Source organism: Lissotriton helveticus, chromosome 2_1, assembly GCF_964261635.1.
Source record: "Lissotriton helveticus chromosome 2_1, aLisHel1.1, whole genome shotgun sequence".
Lineage (NCBI taxonomy): Eukaryota > Metazoa > Chordata > Amphibia > Caudata > Salamandridae > Lissotriton > Lissotriton helveticus.
The window spans coordinates 1,249,189,584-1,249,209,122 of NC_136059.1; positions in this window are offsets into that span (position 1 = coordinate 1,249,189,584).

A 19,539-nucleotide genomic window follows, 5' to 3' on the forward strand; every position below is an offset into this window, starting at 1 on the left:
TGGGGACATGAATATTTCGGTGGAATGGAATAGGGCAGCCAGCTATATAGGATCTAAGCCAAAAGTATATAGAGCACTTGCCTCTCTTTTGAGATCACACGGACTTGAGGATGTATGGAATGTGAAACACCCTACAGATGTGGGCTTTACCTATTTTTCTTTCCCGCATCAAAAATACTCCAAACTGGATGACTTCTTTATCTCCTCAGATAAGATGAGTAAAGTGAATATAACAAAAATGCCCAAATATATCTCTAATCACAATCCGCTGGTTCTAACATGTGTGGTAGAAAACGCAGGAAGGCGACAAACGAGCTGGTCTTTCGAAAGAAAGCTTCTCGCAGACGATAGGTTTTTGAGTCACATAAGGCAATGGGCAAAAGAATTTTATGAGATGAACAGGTATAGTGCCTCCCGTAATACAGTTTGGGATACATTTAAGGCGGCTATAAGGGGGGAGACAATAAAGTGTTCGGCCAGATTGAGGAAGGAGGATAGGGAGAGAGTCGAAACTTTGATTAGAAACTTGGGCCTAGCAGAAACACAGCATATCAAAGATATAGGTCAGCGGATCGATGGGCAGGCAAGCTTAAATAGAATTAATACTATTAAAGCGGATCTCCAGGGGCTTGTTACACAGAAGGAATCCAGAGAATACCAGTCTTCAAGAGCGAGTCGGTACGAAACAGGGGAAGAAGCAGGAAGAGTGTTAGCACTGCGGATTAGGCAGGAGAGATCCAAAAATATCATCCAATGCTTGCAGGAAAATGGGACTGACTATACTGAACCTGAGGAGATCCTGGAAGTTTTTCAGACCTTCTACCAAAAACTATATGATGAAGAGGGTGGTGGGATGGCACCGAATCCAAACTTAAAAGATGAAGGTCCAAAACTAGATGAAAAAAGCAGGGAGTTATTGGAATCTGACCTGACATTAATGGAGGTAAAAACAGCGCTACAGGAACTAGCTGCTGGTAAAGCAGCAGGACCTGATTGCATCCCATTGGAGTTGTATAAGTGTCTAGAGGAAGAAATCGCCCCAATATTGCTGGATTTATTTAATGGGATAGTGTGCTCAGGGTTAATCCCCGAAACGTGGAAAGAGGCAAATATTGTCGTATTCCACAAAAAAGGAAAACCTAAAAATAATCCAGGCTCCTATCGCCCGATCTCCCTTATCAATTCTGATACAAACTTATTACTCTAAGATATGGGCGATAAGGTTGGGAAGGATCATAGGTCGGTTGGTCTCCCCTTGGCAGCATGGGTTCGTGCCAGGCCGTGACACTACAGATCATATAAGACGAGCTATAGCTCTGTTCGATGCCTATGCTGCCAGGGGTGAGGATATGGCCATGATCCTTCTAGATGCTGAGAAAGCATTCGATCGGGTGACATGGGAGTGTTTATGGGGGATCTTGGTTGGTAGGGGGTTTGGTAAGAAGAGTTTGAAGGCAATTAAGGCTATGTATAGAGATCCGGTTGCAAGGGTCAAGGTCATGGGGCAAAGCTCTAACAAAATAATAATCAAAAGAGGTACCCGACAAGGTTGCCCATGTTCCCCGATACTATTCTCACTGTATATAGATCCCCTAATTCAAAAAATACTGATGTCCGAACAGATCATTCCGGTTAAACTCAATAGTTATACAACCAAAATCTTGGCATATGCCGACAATTTGGCAATCATCACAACTGCTCCCCAACAAGCAATGGTGGAGATTAGTCAACTGGCCAAGGATTTTCGTGCACAGTCAGGATACCGCTTAAATGAGGAAAAAACACAGATCATCTGTACAAATAACATAATTAAACTGGATCATAGATATGTGGACTCAGCAGTATACCTAGGGGTAAGAGTAAACGCTAATGTCAACAAGATCATTTCGGACAATTACTATCCACTGTTAGAGTCAATTGAGAGGGAGCTAAGGAGGATTGATGTGCTACATTTGTCATTGATCGGTAGGGTAAATGTTATAAAAATGACTATGTTTCCTAAGTTGCTCTACCTCTTCCGCTCTGTACCACTGCTGTTGGAGGAGGGGACAATTAGGAAGATTGAAGGAACATTTATCCGATTCATTTGGCGGTATGGGAGAGTTAGAAGGTCGTTGCCACGTCTGTCTCTACCACTCATGAGGGGTGGCCTGGCTATGCCCAATATCAGGTTGTATCATTGGACGTGTTTGTTAGTTCAAATGAATATATTGTTTAAACAGGATGATGGAATAGTTGAACCTCCACCTGATATTCGAACAATCCCCACTATCTTCGAGCTCTTAGTTGGTAGGAAGGCAGCGGGATTGCTGATGCGAGAGGTCGAAAGGAGATTTTACAAGAGATCCAGATACAAGATCTTGATGGCTGTATGGGGAATTTGGAAGTCTTTTGGGAAGTATTTAAAGATTCCAAAAATTCACGCAAATATAGATGTATGGAAATCTAATACCTTTGTGCACCTAGGCCAAAATATTAATAGCTGATTTTGGAGGGAGAAGGGAATCAAGTGTCTAGGTGATGTTGTATTAGGCGATGAGATCATTGATTTTAACACATTGCAACAAAAATTCGGGCTCCCATCTAGCCATTGGTTACTTCATGCACAATTGGCCCAAACAATCAGATAACTCAGGCCCAGGCTATCTCCTCTGGTGAGCCATACATTAGTCGAATATTTGAAAAATGGAGGAAAGAAAATAAAAATTTGTTATGGTAACCTTCTGCAGGAGTTAGACGATGACATGGATAAGGTCGAAACCACTCTAGCTGATAAATGAGGGGACCCGGATGTTGACCTGGATCTCCCCGTAGTATTAAATAAAAAGATTTTCCGCTCCTCAAATCTAAGGGCTCAACATTATAAGACCCTTTTTAACCTGTATTTCACTCCATCAAAGCTGTTCGCCTGGGGAGTGAGAGATAATGATAGATGCCCTAGATGTAACATAGGACCGGCAGATTTACTCCATATGTTTTATAACTGCCTGAGTTTGACACCAATTATTAAAGAGATACAGCTATTTTTAGAGGGGCTGCTAGAACAAAACATCGTTCTATCCCCAACAATGGTTTTAGTGGGTATTGACGGGAAAATGAAGACAGATGGTGGTGCGGAAGCTCTTGTCTTCATTTCTGTCGCTATATTTCGTCTTTTAATTTCAGCGGGATGGAAAGAACCTTATCCACCCACCTTCCAACAATGGCTCTCAAGATTTTTAGGCATGCACAACATTGAAGAATGTCTTTACGAGTTTAAGGGGAGGAAAAAATTTGAATTTGGTAAGAAAATTTGGGCTCCAGTTAGAAAATGGAGGGAATCTAGACATTGATAAGATGAAAATAATTTATAAGACTGTCTGGTTCATATGAAAATCGTGTTTTCTTCTAAATTCTGTTTTATTATTCCCCCCTTTGTCTGAGTACCCTGATCTTAATATCCTTCTGAATATTTATTCTTATCGTATAATGACTGTTTAATGAATTGATATGTGCAATAATGTATGTAATATAACTAATTTAAATACTTGAATCATCTCAATAAAAAAAATTTAAAAAAAGGAGTACCACCAGCGGACTTGGCGGCGACTGCTGAACCCAGCCTAGTGAAATCACACCTGGCTCAGGCTCCTGCTGGCTGTGTCACAGATTTGCACAGATTGCAGTGGATTCTGCCACGATGTCATTGTCCAGGTAAGGAGAAGGAGGGACGCGTAGCGCAGGAGGTCCGGGAGTTGCTCAGGCCTATCACATGTAGATGACGCACCCCCAGTAGAGCATCTTCCACTATGGCGGAAGAGCGTTGCCCCACCGCCTCAAGCAGTGCAGAAGAGGAACATTCATCACATGATGATAACTCAATCAATCAATCAGGGTAATTGTAAGTGCGCTACTCACCCGTGAGGGTCTCAAGGTGCTATGGGTGTCCGCATACCCTTTAGGTGAAGAGCCAGGTCTTGAGGGTCTTCCTGAAGGTGTTCAGGGAGGGGGCGCGTCGGATGTCTGCCGGTAGCTTGTTCCAGGTCTTGGCTGCAATGTGGGAGAAGGATGTTCCGCCTGCTCTGGTGCTGCGTGGGGTTTCGGCCAGTGCGAGGTTGGAAGATCAGAGTTTTCTTTTGGGTACGTGGAAGTTGATTATGTCGTTGAAGTATTTGTGTCCGTTCTTGTGTAGGCATTTGTAAGCATGAGTGAGGATTTTGAAGGTGACTCTTTTCTCCACGGGGGGCCAGTGGAGTCTACGTAGGTGTTGGCTGATGTGTTTGTGCCGGGGATGCCGAGGGCGAGTCTGGCAGCGGTGTTCTGTAATGTCTGGAGTTTGCGGAGTAGGGACTTGTAAATGCCGGCATAGAGTGCGTTTCATTAGTCCAGTCTGCTTGTGATGAGTGCATGGGTGACTGTCTTCCTTGACTCCGGGGGGATCCATTTGAAGGTCTTGCGGAGGATGCGGAGGGTGTTGAAGCAGCTGGAGGTGACGGCGTACACCTGTTGGTTCATGGTGAGGAATGAGTCGAGTATGATGCCGAGGTTTTTAGTGTGGTCAAAGGGGGTAGGTGGGCTTCCGAGGGCGGTGGCCACCAGGTGTTGTCCCATGCTGAAGGGGTGGCTCCAAGGACGAGGACTTCTGTCTTCTCGGCATCGAGCTTCAGGCAGCTGTTGCTCATCCAGAGTTTGACGTCATGCATTCCTTTCTGGAAGTTGAGTCTGGTGGTGGTGGTGTCTTTGGTGAGGGAGAGGATGAGCTTGGTGTCATCAGCGTAGGATACAATGTTGAGGCCATGTTGTCAGACGATGGCGGCGAGGGGGCCATGTAGATGTTAAAGAGGGTTGGGCTCATAGATGACCTCTGTGGGACTCCGCTGGTGATTTACGTGGGATCGGAGAGGAAGGGTGGCAGTCTGATCCTTTGGCTTCCTCCGGTGAGGAATGATTGGAACCTGTCTAGGGCTGTTCCTTGTATGCCATCGTCATGTAGTCTGGCGACTAGTGTGCGTTGTAAGACAGTGTTGATGGCCGCTGACAGGTTGAGTAGGATAAGGGCTGCAGAGTGGCCTTGGTCCAGGAGGTTAGGGATGTCGTCTGTGACGGCGAGTAGGGCGGACTTGTTGCTGTGGTTGCTTTGCAATCCGGATTGGGACGGGTCGAGGATGGCGTTGTCTTCAATGAATCGAGTCAGTTCCCTGTTGACTGTTTACTTTGCAACTTTGGCTGCGAAGGGGAGGAGTGAGATGGGCCGGTAGTTATTGAGGTCAGTGGGGTCAGCTGTGGGCTTTTTGAGCAGGGGCCTGACTTCCGCATTCTTCCAGTCACCTGGGTAGGTGCCTGTTTTGAACGTGGTGTTGATGGTGCATTGTAGTTTGTGTGTGATGGCGGACGCAGCTCTGTGGTAGAAGTGAGGAGGGCAAGGGTCAGTGGTGGTCCCTGAGTCGATGCCTTTCCATTGACGAGGTGGTGTCTTTGTCTGTGACCGGCGTCCAGGTGGAGATGGTGGGTTGGCTGGTGTGTCTGGGGGTCGGTGGGCCGGCTGTGGTGTCTGCTGGATGTTCTGCGAAGTTGACGTAGAGTACTTTGATCTTGAGGAGGAAGTAGGTTCCAGGCTTATCGCAAAGGGCTTGGGACGGGGTGATGTCTGTGGCATTGCGGCATGGGTTGTTGAATTAATGAATGACACTGAAGTGTCGCTTGAAGTTGGTGGAGTTTTCGAAGAGTGTATTGTGGATGAAGTCCCTCTTCGTGGTGCTGATTTGGTTCTGGTAGTCCATCATGGAGTCCTTGTAGGTGGTGTAGATTTTGGGTGTCATGATGTTTCTCCAGTTCTTCTCCAGGTGTCTGCAGGTGTGTATTGCTTCTTGGAGGCCGGTGGTGAACCAGGCGGCTTTCCTGGGGTGCTGTTTGTCAGGGTTGCGTAGCAGGGCAAGCTTGTATGCGCAGTTGGAGATCCAAGTGTGGAGTTCTCTGGCTGTGACATTGGTGTCGGGTGCCCAGGTGTGTTTGTCTCGGGTGAGGGTGGAGTTGAGTTGCTCGTCTGTAACCTTGCTCCAGTTCCTCCGTGGTGTGCGTGGGGCTGGTTTGGGTGCCTTGTATTTGTCAACGGCGAAGTGTACCCAGTGGTGATTGGTTCAAGGCATTTGCATTGTGTGGCTGAAGTGAACGCTGTTTCCTGCCGCAAAGATGGGGTCGAGAGTGTTGCCTGCTCTGTGGGTCTGTGAGGTGACAAGGTGTTTAAGTCCAGTGTTGGCGAGGTTGTCACAAAGGATGTTGGAGTTAGGGTCACTGGGGTTGTCGAGGTGGAAGTTCAGGTCTCCAATGAGTATGTTGTTCATTGAGGCGATGGCATGGGCTGCATTGAAGTTGGTGATGGTGGTGGCAAAGGGTGTCTGGGGGCCGGGGGTCTGTAGACCAGGGTTCCTCGGAGTGTGGAGTTGTGGCTGGTCTGGATCTGGAAGTGCATGTGTTCAGCAGAGGGGAAGGTTTTTCTGGAGGTGTTGAGGCAGGCGTGCTCTTGTGGGCAACGGCGAGGCCCCCTCCCGGGTGTTGGGGCGGTCCTTCCCCTGGATCTTGTATCTGTCCGGGATGGCAGTATTGATGTTGGGGGCGTAGGAGGCAGTGGGCCAGGTCTCTGTGAAGAAGTCGTTGTGGGGCGAGAGAGAGTTGGTTAGGTTACAGATTTCCACGGCACGGAGCGCATGTTGAGGAGGATGCAGCTTAGGGTGTCGCCGGTGCTGGCATCGGCTGTGTTGGAGTCCGGGGTGGTGGTTAAGGTCTGGCGGCAGTGGAGGCAGGAGAACTGGCCGTGGGCCGTGTTTGGTGAGGCCTGGTGGCAGTCTCTGACTTTTCCGGGGTTGAGTGCGTGGAGGGTGGCTGTGCTGTAGCAGTAGGGGGCCCGAGATCCAGGGTTCCTGGCGCTGGTTGCAGTCGAGTCGCAGATGGACGCAGATGGGCTTGGCGGGTAGGACTGCTCCAAACACAGAGCACGGCATGGGTGGATTGTCATGCCCACTCAAGTGCGTAATGACTGTTTGGTCGGCCCACTCAGGCCGTCCAAAGCAGTCATGCGCACATCTCTGTTCGCAATGCAGGCTGCATTACAGCCTGCATGGAGAATATGGCCACCCCTCCGGCCCCTGGCTGCATGACTTGTCCCATTGCTGATTACCAATCCCACCACTGCATTGCAGCGTTGTGATTGTCTCAGGGGAGAGAGCCTGGCTGCCTACTTCCTTTTCCTGGAAGCAGACGCAGGAGAGAAGGAGCTCCAAAGACACAGGACACAGCTTCGAGGTAAGACTTTTCTCAATAATTTTTTAACAACACGCACTCACACACACATCCCCGGGTCCACACACCATCCAGTGTTATTTCCTGTGTTTCCCACCTCACAGCTGTCCAGCCCTCTCACTTCTCGATGTTGGCCACTGTGTGCCCCTGCACAGCAGGAGTACCACTCGTGTACCAAAGGCACACACGTTGTTGCGACGCATGCCATCACCTCGCATTCCATTTCAATGCATAGTGATACAAGGCACATTGTAACAGTAGAGTGGGTGTTGCATAGCGGAGACATAAAGATCACTGTTCCCACTTCAGTGAGTGCAAACCAAAACTGACCTTTGCACCGCAAACCCAACTGTGAACCCTGGAATTTCTTTTTTGAGTCCCCAAAACACACACAAAAATCACATGTAAGACAAATGCATACACCATTTGTCATTTTTTAGCCCGAAATTCACCCTTTTTTCATATTTTACCCCAAAATTCACCCAATGTTTCCTATTTTACCCCAAAATGCACCCCATTTTTCATATTTTACCCCACAAAAACACCAAATTATTCATATTTTCCCCCAAACTTAACCCCATTTTTCATATTTTACCAAACTGCACCCCATTTTGTATGCCAAAAAACACCCAATTTTTCCTATTTTACCCCCAAAAACACCCCATTTTTTACATTTTATCCCAAAATTCACCAAATATTTTCTATTTTACCCCACAGTGCACCCAATTTTTCCTACTTTACCCCAAAAAACACCCCATTTTTCAAATTTTACCCCAAAATTCACCCCATTTTTTCCTATTTTACCCCAAAATTCACCCATTTTTCCTGTTTTACCCCAAAAACACCCCATTTTTCATATTTTACTGCCAAAAGAACATACATTTTGAAATTTTATCCCACAACCCATATACCGTCAAGGAGGAGGCATTGCCGTCACCTACAGAGGCACAATCTGACTGACAACGCACTCTAATGTGTCAAGGGTGACCATGGACCACCTCAACTCCCAGATCCGGACCAAGCCCAAGAACAGCCTTTGCGGCACCCTCATGTGCAGGCCCCCTGGGCCATGGCCCCCATTCTACAAAGCCATTGTGGACCTCATTGCACCCTGTGGTCTCCCATCCACCAACGACATCTGACTCGGTGTACTCAAGTTCCAGCAAGTCACCTCAACAGGCCACATAGCAGAACACACGGTTGAACACGTCACCTCCGCCAGCGGGTACTTCAACTACAGACACAACACCGGACTCGCCTGGGCCAACCATCATTGGTAACATCACGTCTTCCCCTTGCCTACCGGACGCCACTGCCATCATCGCACCCCCTCGCAGCTGGATCAAGGCCAGCAAAGAACATCTCATCAACTCCCTCCACACCAACACTCCACCAATGCTTCCAAACTATGACACCGCAGCGCGCAACAACCACCGATGGATCTCCAACAGCGCCGACATTAGGGCACCCCTCCTGAACAGCACTGCGTCAGTACCTGAGGGTGAGGCAGTGCCACAGGGACAGAAAGGCCCCATGCATTGCTGGAGTTGCGTCATGGTTGTGACACGACTGCAGCAATGCTTGACTTTAGCGCCAGCAGATACGTCAGGAATCCTGACGTTTCTAATTTATTGCGTCATGGAGCACTGTCCAGTGATGACAGCGCATTCATGCTGTCACAAGAAGGGCGTAGTGAGAAGTGTTGCAACACTGTCTTGTCGCAGCGCAGAAACACTTTTCATGACTGGGGCACAGGTATGCGCACTATCTTATTGATTGTGCGCATTCCTGCACTGTAGTTTTGTCGCAGGGCAGCGCTGAAACATTGCTTGCAGTGCTGGCCAGCGCCAAAACCTGCAGAGATATGAGCCCAAGTTTTATCACCATTTTTAAGACCAGCTATTTTCTGGTCTGAAGTAACTGGCTCTAACTGCTGTTAGAGCCAGTTTTTGCTCTTCAGAATTTCAAGGAGCCCCTTGATAATATGGAGTAGTGGTGTTTGTGTGCCTTTTTTTGAACGGGAACACCTACTTTGCATGTACTTAGCGATAACTATCGCTAACATGCTTTGAGATAAAAAACGGGCTGCTATCGCCTAAAAACTCACGCTAAGGCCCGTTTGCTGCAGCTAGCTAATAGTGAGATAAAATGATCGCCGCTTTAGCGGCAAAAAAGTGCAGCTAAAGCGGCAATAGGCCCTTGATAATATGCCCCATAATGTGCTGCTTAACCCTTTAGTCAGCCTGATGGCTCTAGTTTTGCATTTTGTGAGAACCGCGAGAAAGAGAACAAGGTATCTGATCGTGTCATACACGAATGCGGCCATGTTGGAATGTGTCTATGGTAAATTGCATACAGAAAAACACATTGTCTGATAGTTAGATACAATATGAACGCATTTATGTGACAATTGAAGCCTTACAGGGTGTGCAAAATCCAAATGACACAGTGGAACGAAGTGTGCTTGAATTTAAAAATTCAACTGCTCAAAACTTGGCTATCTGAAGACTGTTAAGACTATGAGGGATACATTCAATGATAAACCGACTTTTGGAAGTTACTATAGCAAAACCTACAAAAGTAGAGTGGAGAAGGGAGTAGCCAGAAAATTAAAATAGCCCCTCTTTGAACTAAAGCGCTGATGCCACCAAGCAATCGAAGCAAGTGAGCCGAACCCTCCATAGAACAGCTTCATTGTCTATTCCATCCATGCATCTATCCATTCATTCTTACCCCTTTCATCCATCTACAGATATACACTATTTCACCTTTACATTCGGTCATCCATTCCTTCTTTCATCCATCAGTCTTTCCCCATTCCATCCATCATTCACCCATAACCATCCAATCAGCCATCCAGCCATCTATCCATCCATCTACTTTGCCATCTATTCACCCATCCATCCATCCTTCCTACTATCTATCCACTCTGCCATCCATTCACTCTGCCATCCATCCATCAGCATCCATCCATCAGCATTCATCCATCAATTCTGTCATCCATCCATCCATCCATCAATGCTGTCATCCATCCATCAATTCTGTCATCCATCCATCCATGCTATCATCCATCCATCCATCAACTCTGCCCTGCATTGATCCTTCCACTCTGCCATTCACCAGATCTGTCATCCATCCACTCTGTTATCCATCCATCCTCTCTGTGATCCATCCATGTAGACACTTTGCCATCAATCCATCCATGCATGCATTCATAAGTCCATCCATCCATTCTGCTATCGATCCATTCACTGTGTCATCCATCCATTTATCCACTCTGCCATCATCCACTGCCATTCATCCATTTGTCCACTCTGCCATCCATCAATCCACTTTGCATCCATCCATCCATCTATCCACTCTGCCATCCACCACCCATCCACTATGCCATCCATCCATCCACTTTGGCATCCATCCAACCATCCATCCAGCCATCCACTCTGCCATCTATCTATCCGTTCTGCAAATTAATCTATCTATCCATTCATTCACTCTGTCATCCATCCACTCTACCATTCATTCCACAGTCCACCCTCTCTACTGTCCACCCAGTCATCCTCTCTGCAATCCATCAATCCACTCAGCCGTTCATCCATCCATTCTGCCATCCATCCATTCACTCTGAAATCCATCCTCTCTGCCATCCACTCATCCATCCTTCCTCCACCCACTCTGTCATTGATCCATTCATGAAATGAAATGAAATAAAGTTATTTGTAAAGCACTAACTGCCACTCTGAAAGGAGCATCCTGGTGCTAGAAGAAGGTGAGAGGTGGTTCCCAGGAAGGCTAGATGAGGGACTGGCATAGTTAATCTTTGGAACTGAACATCCATGTTTTCAGCAGTTTCCTGAATTGTATTTAGTTTTTTTGCAGTCTCAAATGGGTTGGCAACTTGTTCCCAGAACAGCCACTGTTTTTTCTCCTTTAGTTTTACATCTAAATGTGGGTGATTTGAGAAAGTTGGCTTATGAGGACCTGAGGGTTCTCGATGTTATGTAGGGAGTACATTTATCCGAAAGGTACTTAGGTCCTAGTTTGAGTGAAGCCCTAAAAGTGATTAAGAGGATTTTAAAAAGAATTCTTTTGTACAGTCGGAGCCAATGAAGGTCTTTCAGGTCAGCAGATGCTGAGGACTTACGAGGCTGCTTAAGCACCAGGCGTGCTTTTCAAGATAGATTTTTTTGCTCCTGCCAGCAGGCTATTACAGTAATCTAAACACGAGAGAATTAAGTCCACTGCCACTGACTTCCTAGAGGAAAGTGGCAGTAAGTCAAATAATTTTTTCAGCGATTTCCACTCATGTGGCCGGGATAGGACCTCCTTTCCTACTGGCAAAATCTATGTTTTGTCAGTGTTGCATTTGATATGGTTCTCCTTCATCCACTGGATGACCTAGGACAGCCACTGTTTGAAATTATGTTCAGCGTTAGTGGAATTGTTGTCCAATGAAAGAATTATTTGGGTATCAGCAGCGTAAGAGGTGACTTTGATTCCGAACAATGATACCAAGGATATAAGTGGGGTCATATAAATGTTGAACAACAACGGGCTCAGTGACGAGCCCTGTGGCACTCCTGTTGTAATGTGCTGTTCAACAGAGAGAAAAGTTCCCAGGGTCACAGCTTGACTCCGATTAGTGAGGAAAGACTTTATCCAAGTCAGCGCAGTGTCTGAAATGCCACAGGGTTGCAGCCTTTGCAGGAGGATAGTGTGTGAAATAGTATCAAAGGCAGCCGACAGATCGAGTAGGATCAGGACCGCCTTTCTTCCCTTATCAGCTGGCATTTTCAAGGTATCATATAATTCTAGAAGCGCAGATTCTGTAGAATGCTTTGGGCGAAAACCAGATTGTTGGGGGTGGAGAATGTTACCGGCCTCAATAAAGTTAGTAAGTTCTTTATGAACTAACTTTTCTGTGATTTTTCCCAATAGTGGGAGCAATGATATGGGCCGGAGGTTTGAGAGTACCAGAGGGTCAATATTTTGCTACTTTTGAAGAGGTTTTACCAATGCCAACTTCCATTCGTCTGACACTGTACCTGAACTTAAGGAGGTGTTGACTATGTGGTTTATGACTGGATTAACTATATCTATGAATTTGTGAAGGATTATGGGAGGGCAGGCATCTAAGGGAGAACCGGATTTACATGCTATAATGGTATTGTGAGTTTGTTCTATCAATACCGGTTTGAAGGCTCTTAAAGAGGAGGCATCATATTTCAGGGCAGCATCCAAGACAGGGGTGACCTAAAATCCTTTTCAATTTTCTGAATTTTGTCTTCAAAGGAGGCTGAGAGTTGATCACATTATTCTTGGGAGGGTGGAATCTCTTTCTGTAGTACTTTAGGGTTGGTAAAAGACTTTACCACAGAAAAAATAGCTTTTTGGTCCTGGCTTGCTTCCTGAATTTTATTAGTGTAGTACTTTTTTTTGCTAATTTAATCTGGGCATGATAGAATTTCCTATTAATTCTAAAGGTTATTCTGTTTTCTGTATCGTAGGATCTTCTCCCCTTGTGCTCATGTTGCATGCATTGGAGATGTGTTTGTACAAGAGCGGGCATGAACCAAGGGGTCTTATGATTTTTTTATATGTGAGTCACCTCAAATTTATCTAGTGGAATTAGTTCGTTACTTATTGTTGTTATTCATGATCAATATAAGGAGAAGGAAATCCTTTGATCCATCCAGTTTCCTTGTGTTAACATTAATTATCAAGAGGGGGGTGGATCACTTGTCCTGCTGAACCCGGATAAACTTATTGTTGTTAGCCAATCATGAAACAGATGCAAATCAGTTACGGTATTTCCTGTTAATACGGGAAAATAAGCCTGGGCGGTAGTGGCCAGCCTAGTGTTGGCAGCTAATTTTGCCCATTTCCTCCTGGGTTGAGAGTGAGCGGATGTCTTATCTTGCTGAAGCCTAGGGGGGACTTTAAGTGACAAAGGGACAAAGTGATGATATGACCAGATCTGTGGAATAGGTGTGTCTGCCGAGAGCAAAGTAAAATTGGAGCAGACCCCATCCAAAATGTGGCCAGCCTGATGTGTTGGGGCAACTACCAACTGGTGTAGTTTAAATAGTTCAACTATTTGAAGAAAATTGTCCGCTCCTAGCTCAGTACCGCCTTCTAAGTGGAGATTAAAATCTCCCAACAAAGTAAAGTTGGCGTATCTGAGAAGGAGGTGGCTTAAAGTTTCACCTAATGATTCTATGAAAGCTGCGCTAGGACCTGGGGGATGGTAGATTAAAGCTCCTGCAAAGGACAGGAAGGCATTTAGGGAGATGCAGAATCCAAGGCTCTCAGATCCCCTAAGTGTGTCCAAGTCAAAATTAGCACAATGCAAATTGTCATGAAGAATAATAGCCAGGCCTACCTCTCTTCCCCCAATTCTATCTCTCCTGTGAATGGTATAGGTGGGCGGGAGAGCTGTGGCAATGTCCGGATTACACCAATGTTTCTGCAATAGTCCTGGTATAGTTAATTTTAATGGAAAGTTCCAATCTACAATATATACAGCTGACTGCTCCCATTAGGTTGTCGGGAGGAATTTGACATCTGCAGGGTCCATAGGCATTAAGCTGTGTTAGTGCTTCTGAAGTATATACAATATGTAAACACGATTGGGCAGAATCTCCCGTCCTTGTCGCGGTCTTGGCGCGGAGGGGCGCAGACAGGCTTGCATTTGGCGCGCCTTCGGCACGCCGGTGGCGCGCCCACTGCACGTCCGTCCAAGCATAGGATTAAATAGCTGACTGGACGTGTGAATCAGCTGTGTACTGCATTGCCCGCCGGAAGTCAGGCGGCCCAGGCAGAGGGGAGTATCCGGTTCAGTCCGATCAATCGGCGAAATGCCACGTCGGACCGGGGAATCGGAGACCGGATAGGCAGTAAGTGCGCAATGCTAAGGTGCAAGATAAAATGTCTAAAAAGTACTCAAAAGTCTGTGTTGCTGAAATGCTAAAAACTCTACAATTTTAAGACCATACAAATACAGTGGAACAAATAGGTGCAGCTGAACAGTTAAAGTGTCAATTGCCTTTTACACAATAAAAGCTACAAGATTAAAGCTTAAAACTAAGGTGCTAAAAAGGGCTCCTCACCCCTCACGCTCCACTGCATGTCCGGCCCAGCATGGGATTAAATAGCTGGTTGGACGCGTGAATCAGCTGTGTTCTGCGTTCCCCGCCCAGTCATCAATCCTTTTACTCTGCCATCCTTTCACCTGTTCATCCACCTATCCATTCACTCATCCTTTCACCCACTCATTCCTCCACATACTCATTCATCTATCTACTCATTCATCCATACTTCCTTCTTTTTACCCGACCTTCCAGTATTCCTTCTTTCTTCCCCTGTTCAAGTTACCCACCTGACATTTTTCTGTGCTCCTGCTAAGGGGGTATATTAGTGATCTCTGGTATTTGTAACAACCCCCATACCTTAAGTGCATCTGTTCCAGGACAGGTCTCTCTGCCGGAATTCTCCTCTCTGCCCACAAAAAGGACAAACACAGTTTATATAATAAAACTATTGGGTTGGAAAGCTGCATGATGTCATCTAGACATTTTATTTAAAAAAATGAAATTTTCACTCTGTTGTTTAGACCTTTCAATTTAATAGCGTCAAGTGTTTTCATCCAGGTGATTCCCAGTTGTAGTAGACTTTCCTTAATTTCTTACCCAATGTAGGATTCAATCATTCCAATATCTGGCATTTCAGCTGGCTTACATGGTGTCTTAACTCTTGGTAATTGACATCTATGCTTGATTTGGCCTTGCATTTTCAAATGTTACTTTTCTGTTCATTGATTTGGAGCTACGATTTAGTTCAGTTTTACCAAACTATAAAAGTCCACAACGGCATTTTCAATGTACATGTATAATGTACATGTGTTATGTGTATTTGTAAAGCACACTATCACCCGCAAGGGTATCATGGTGATGAGCAGGTGTGAGTGCCTAGCCCTCCCTGCGGTAGATTGGCTAATAGAAAATCCTATCTTCAGCTTCTTGCGGAATTCAAGAAGAGAGGATGAGGCTCTGATGTGGTGTGGTGTTGTGAACATATCTAGGACCATATTTAAATATTCCCGATTTATGCCCTTATGTGGTTATAACAAATCATATCCTTATAAAGGCATAAGAATCATATCCATTTTTAGTCATAGCCAATGCAGTCCAAATACGGCAAGGCAACTCCCATAGACTCCTAGAAAGTACAACGCGTTCTTAAACAAACCAAGCCTCCTGCAGCCCGGGAATTCCCCCTGCTTCTGTTTTGATTTGTTCAAGAACCCCTGGAGTCCTGAAAGAACTGCAAGTTCTTATTGACGTCTTATGTCCAACCTTACGTCAAACTCGGCACCTTCCAGGTATAAATATACCAGCATCTGCCTTAGCAAACACACGGTGGTTTGGAGCAGATCGGCTATCTACTTACCCGACGCCCTGCTGAAACGAGTCCTGAAGGAAGCCGACCCTCCCATTGACGCACTGAGAGAGACGCTGTCTTTTCTCCTGCCGAGAAATCCAGCTCCAGTGTTTTCCGGTCACCATTGCGGGTTGCTGGGAGATCGAGTCCTGAGAGAGAGATACAAGATATCCTTCATTCTATAACCAAGATACGGAGCTGATTAGACCCTTAGAGAATTCTTGATTCAGATTCTTGGCAAAAACTATCTTAACTCAAACTACATCTCACTTACTCCTTCCCACGTACTAGGCTTAGGTTAGGTACACCGGGGTAGGCGTATTTTAGAAACACCAGTTGAGTACGTTTAGTCAACTTTTATCATTTTATGTATTTTATCCGTTTTAAGTATCTTATGGCTTAGAAACCATATAAATGCTTTTACAGTATTATTTCATAATACTCCTTTTACTGTACGCACTTTACTTTATGACAAGTATTGCAATTGTGGCAATTCACTTCTCTTGCTTGAGAAAGAAGACTGCTCAATAAATAACCACTTTTATTGAAAACGCCCGTCTCTCTATTTCTCTTCACTCCTGGTGAAACTAAGCATGCACGATTGACTGAGTGAAATAGCAGTCTATTGTTTCCGCGACTCTGGAGATATACTCCTTATTCTGAAGGGAGCAAAGTTGTCATGTTTATGCGGTTGTCAGAAACGAATCCCTTCTTGTCTATTCAGGAAAGTTAACAACTTCCTGTTCACTCGAGAAAGTTTCTAGTAACCTCTGAGCTAGCTGGCATTCCATAATTAAGTCTAACATATTCAATAGAGGCCTAGTCGACCTCAGTCCTACATCTTAACTATCGTTTATGTTATTCCAATGCGCAGAGCCTATTGGGAAGATAGGAACTACACTACATGGCGCCCAACGTTTGGTAAGGCGATAATTTAACGCTAGATGCTAGAGTAACTCAGCCGTGCTTTTCACACAGACCCCTTTTTCCCGTAAAAACTCCAATAGACATCCGGAGTGGGTAAAAGGTTAATATCCGCCAGAACTTAGTAGGAAGAGATTCCTATGTATTAGTTTTTGGTCTAGTCAACGTTGAAGGATACAGTGTTCCAAAATATTGTGCACCTAATCTTTGTTTCCATGAAACTTTCTGTCAGAAAACATGTCGGAAAGTGACGACGAAAGGGAGAGAGCTAGAATAGCAGCTCAACTTTTAGCGGAGGACACAAGTGTCTGGCAAGATGACCCGGAGGCTATAATAATACCAGTCAATGTAAGGAAGAGTGTAACTTACAAACTTATAAATAATGGAGTATCACCAAGAGGTGGTACAGTCATATTTGTGGTAGAGGCCCATGAATATCGGCAGACAGAGGTATTCTATTCCTGGATACATTTTCCAGCAGCACATGCTGTGACACACGAGTTTCACTACTACAAAATAGATGAATCTCCAACGGAATACGTTCCTTTTGAGGACATTGAAATTCCACTAACGTACCAAGAGCACCAGCTCTGGTTTAATGGCACCCTAAAACATCAAAATCACTCCACCAGGCTCGGTCCACTAGGTAGACCAGGAGCCACATGGCCAGTTCTAGCCGGCTACACACCACATCCCGACATTGAAAAAATGTCAAGCAAAGAACTTTTTGTTAAGCTACAAGAATTAACAAAAGCATATAGACAATTAGTTCAATTGACAATTGACGGTACAGCGATCCGCAAAAAATTGAAAGAAACAGATATAGCAGAACAACCTTTTGAACTTGCCAGAATGATTGAAAAATCCTATGAAGAACTAGGTAGAGATAGTTTGGGTGGGAAACCACTAAAACCGCAACTAACTGAAAATCCTGAAAAAACCTTTATCAAGAATAATCTCATTACTCCAAAAAAGAAGAGAAAAACAGTTTCAGACCAGAGGAAGTTCTCCCCAACGGAGAAATAGATCTCCAGAATGGGGGGACAGGTCTCCACAAAAGGAGCCCTCTGAAAAAAGATACTACCTTAGAAATAGGGACAATTTGAGAAAACCTGATAGATATCAAGATATTGATACACGTTCCTCTCGATCTTTTCAGACTTCCTCACAGAAATCGGAAAGAAGAGGACGGTCAGAACACAAAGAAGAGCGCGTCAAGTCCAAAGACAAGGAACCTGCTCATCAAAGTAAAAAAATTACAATTTGCCAAAAAGAAGGGAGATAGTATTAAAGTAAAACATGCCGAGGATTCTGAGAACACAACTCAAGAACGGAGAATGGGCCCAAATAATGCTAGACAGCGCAGCAGAAGTGACCATAGCTCGCAAGATCCTGATGAATCTTCTGGAGACAGTGGACATGAATGAATACATTCAAGTGGAAACTGCAGACACCAGAGTTAGTGTGCCCTATAAATTATATGAAATAACATTACATATAGAAGGGTACAAAACTAGAAAAATACGAGGTCTCTTTTGGGAGAACCTATCCAAAGGCTATGATATCCTGCTAGCAGAGACAGACTGGCCACCAGAGTTTGTCAGGGAGTGCCCACATGGCGAAGAAATGATTATGCCTGCCTTCTCAAATCACATTCCAATTCATAAAAAATACACATATGCTAGAAAATGGGCAGTGGCCCAAGCCCCTGCATTATATAAAAATCATGTAGGATGGGATGAGGATTCTCCTCACCATAAAATTCAGTTAAAAAATCAACCTACTGCACAGAGGCAGTATCCTGTTAAGCAAGAAGCTAAAAAACAAGTCAGGGAGATCTTAGATCAACTTGAATATCAGGGGGTGATTGAAACATGCACCTCACAAATGAACAATCCTTTGTTTTCTGTCTCCAAGCCAGACAATTCATATTGTCTATTTTGGACTACAGACACCTAAACTCTTGTTGCAAAACATTTGCAGTACAAAACTCACACAGTGCAGCACTAATGAATAACATTGTGCGCAAAAAATATAAAACAACACTAGATATTTCAAATGGATTCTTCTGTCAAAACATTGCACCAGAAACCAGGTATTTGACCGCTTTCTCCAGTATGGGGGCCCAGTGCAATTTCGTCGTCTCCCACAGGGATTCAAGAATAGCCCAGGATTATTTTCAGCCAGGGTAACAGAGTTACTACAAATGTATGATGATGAGGCATTATCTTATGTCGATGACATCTATCTTACAGACGATGACCTGGAGACACACTTGAAAAGAATGAACACCATCATACTTGGGTTCGCATCTGAAGGGTACAAATTCAACTTTAAAAAGTCACGAATTGCCCACCTCACAGTCCTATTTTTAGGATATGAATTATCAAGTGAGGGCAAAAGCCTAGCAGACAACTTCTTAGAGAAGTGATGCATTACTCCAAGCTCCAAAAACGCTGAAGAACTTACAATCAATTCTAGGTTTCCTGAATTTCGGAAGAACTTACATTCTAAATTATGCAGAGAGGGTTAAATCTCTCTACGAATTAATAAAACATTATTTCAAACCAATTAATTGGACTCAGAAACACACAGAAATTTTACGATCATTACAAACAGACATGTTAACTAAAACAAAACTGCAAACACGCGCAAACGAATGCAATCTTGTAATCCGAGTCATCCCGGGAAGATGCGGATTCACATACCTGACCTCTAATGAGGGAGAAAGGGTACCAATAGCTTATAAATCACACTTGTACACACAAGCTGAAATGAAATTCAGTTCTACTGAAAAAATTCTGACTGCGGTTCAAACTGCTGTAGCAAAAGAAAGATCCCAAGCCCAAGGGAAGAGCATATCTGTTTTAACAGAAGTATCAGCCCTGAGGCAGTAACAAGAGC